Below are 2,829 nucleotides of genomic sequence, written 5' to 3' on the forward strand. Positions count from 1 at the left end.
CCACAGAAATTCGCGCCACCGCCAACCCCAGTTCTGGTCCCAGAGTCCAGAATTTGCATTAAACCGCCTGCTGACCTCTGACTAGGAATTTCGCCCTGCTAACTTTTCCAGCAAAACAGGCCAAAGAAAGTGTACGCAAGCACTGTACCGCAGCCCCCGTGCTCTTTTCAGTTCCTTCCCACAGAACTTTCACTGCATACCAGTCCAGTTCCTTGCTGTTGCTTGTCTAAGAGCTGCATGCATATGCTAGACCGTACCTTGTGCCGATTCCCGACTTTTGTGCTCCATACAGGCTTGCCCATCCGTGTCTCTGTGGCACAATGGGTTAGCACGTTCGGCTGTTAACCGAAAGGATGGTGGTTCGAGCCCACCCGGGGACGGCGATGAGCCCATGCTACTTCCTTACTTCCCTGAGGCCTGCAGGGAGCCTCCAAAGTCCCCTTTTGCTGCCTCTTGGCCTCAGTGCTTTCAGCTGGTGGCCCAAAGAGTGTGCTGGATGCCATTCAGAAACCCATCTCCCAGCAGCCGTGCCGGAGGCTCAGGCTTAATCCTCGAGGCCGAGCACAAAAACTTTCAGCCGGGAACATTTTGCTCCCTTCCCGCCTCCGCCAAAGCGGCAAGGGAGAAGGGGACGAGACACGCCTGCTCAAAGACGCCTCCCTCCCACTTCCCTGTAGGCTGTGCAAAGCTGTTGGCCTGCCTCATGCCTCGTCAGGAAAGAGCAGCCATGCTGCCCAAGCCTGAGTCACGTGCGCAGCCAGGCCCGCCCCAGCTGACGGCGCGCAGAGCCACGCGAGTCAATGGCAGGTCGAGTCGGTAGCCTCGGCTCTTTCCCCTGACAGCCACACAGCACTGCCTAGCGCCCCGAGAGCCTCCCTCCTGTTCTCCCGCAGCCCGCCGGGGTGGGTGGGAAAAGGGGACCAGGAAGCACTGCAGCCTCATTCTGGGACAGGAAGCCCTTGCCACACCCAGACCTCCCTCTTGCCTTCAGCCCAGGTAGCCAGGGAGCTCTCTGGCAGGCCACCGCCTCAGCCACCTCTTGCCGCTCTGCTGGTCACCGCCTCGCTGGAAGGCCCAGAGGGAAAAGAAACAAAAGCACACATAGCAGAGGATGGTTTTGATCCATCAACCGCTGGGTTATGGGCCCAGCACGCTTCCGCTGCGCCACTCTGCTGGCTCTTCACAGCCCTGCTACCCAGCCGGCACTATCCAGATTAGGACCTTACGCGCTCTCATGCTGGCAGGCGGATGCGCAGGCTGCTAGGCAGCTGCCCTGGTCACAGGATTTTACAGCGTCTGCAGGGTAAAAGGGATCTCTTTGGGGTTTGGAACCCACTGGGAGCTGGGTAGCTGAGTGCTGGAGACGGGAGCACTTCTTAAACTGTTCTCAGTTAAGCCTTCAGCTGGTGGGGGACGAGGTTCAGCCTTGGATCCGTGTCTGCAGCAGGCAAGCGCCTCTGGCTCAATCGGCCCCCCTCGCTGTCTTAGCAGACTAAAACCTGGAGCAAACGCACACGCCTTGCAAAGGAAGAGGAGCCGGGATCTTGAACAAATGTCAACATTTTATTAAGATGACGTTCAAAGAAAAAAAGGGTACGGTACAGCGTTTAGGAGCAGAAGTTTCTGGTGATCAGGGAACAACGTACAGATTACCCAGGGGGTGCGAAGTTCGGTTTAAGATCGGGTGGCATAAGGGATACATAATGTGCAATAGCCCCGACTGGGGGTAAAAGGTTAACGTACAGACACTGAGTTAGGAGGGTATGTTGTCCATGTGAGGGCTAAGTTCAGGTGTGGAGTATAACGAGCGGATAGGACGATGAGGATGGATTGACCCGCGTTTGGTGAGTTTGAACGTTCAGTGTTTTTTAATCTTTTCCACAATCTAGTTTAAGCAGGGTCGCTATGAACTCTACCCTGCCATCTGTTGGTGATCTGTTGTAAAGGCCATTTGAGGCTGCTGTCATTTGCATGGTTCCACCCACCTCAGATTGCATGATGGGAGTGCTTGTCCAAACGGTCATTTCAGCTGCTGTCGGATCCCCAGTCTCTTTGTTATTGGGGCAGGAGTAATGCAGTGTATTTTGCTGTTCGTTTTGGATCAAGGAGAGAGTAACTGTAGCTGGCATTTGAGGCCTGAGAGCTTCACCCTCGCCTGAAAAGTATTCATCATTAAGGGGTCTGGGTTCCAAACGCCCAAAGCTTGTAAGAAGCAGGAATAGATATGTGTTTGGTTGTTGGTGGGCTGTGCTTGTGCCTGCAGGTTTTCTTTCTGCTATTCCTGGTGTGTAAAAATAGAGATGTTTTTGAATTTTTTTGAGTTGTTAGTACTGCAGTCATTTGCCTTAAGCTTATGCTGTTGGATCTTTTTCAGGGTATGTTTTGGTTCTGAGAGGTAAAAGGTTCCTGTGTGTGTGTGGTGTTAAGGAGTGAGGTAGCAAAGGTTGGTTGCAAAGGTGGTACATGTACAGCAAAAATTGTGCCTGTGCCCCTGTCCCAGCTCTGGTCCTAGAGTCCAGGATTTGCATAAAACCACCTGCTGGCCTGTGACTAAGAATTTGATTGCAGAGATAGTTCATGTGTCACAAAAGCTGTGTCCTACAGCTGATCTCCCAGAGTCCAATCTGCAAAATTTCTTTGCTGTCTGAGTGGTAAGGAGCATTTTCCCCACCTATGCAGTTGTTTCCAACTTTCAGTGTGGAAATGAGATCAAAACCCAGCAGCTTAAATATATCTAAAAAATGCATTTAGTCATTAATGATATTTTACCTGTAGCATATATGCAAATATGGATTAGAACTATAAAAAGCTCTAATTTTAAACTCAAGA

General features: G+C 51.9%; 1 non-coding gene across 1 annotated transcript; it reads left to right on the plus strand.

Moving 5' to 3' along the window:
- The first annotated feature begins 306 nt into the window (after positions 1–306).
- Positions 307–380, plus strand: TRNAN-GUU (transfer RNA asparagine (anticodon GUU)). The gene has a single exon. It is a non-coding gene; the product is annotated as a tRNA-Asn (tRNA).
- The last annotated feature ends 2,449 nt before the right edge of the window (positions 381–2,829 follow it).

Source organism: Gopherus flavomarginatus, chromosome 19 (assembly GCF_025201925.1).
Source record: "Gopherus flavomarginatus isolate rGopFla2 chromosome 19, rGopFla2.mat.asm, whole genome shotgun sequence".
In the NCBI taxonomy this organism is placed as follows: domain Eukaryota; kingdom Metazoa; phylum Chordata; order Testudines; family Testudinidae; genus Gopherus; species Gopherus flavomarginatus.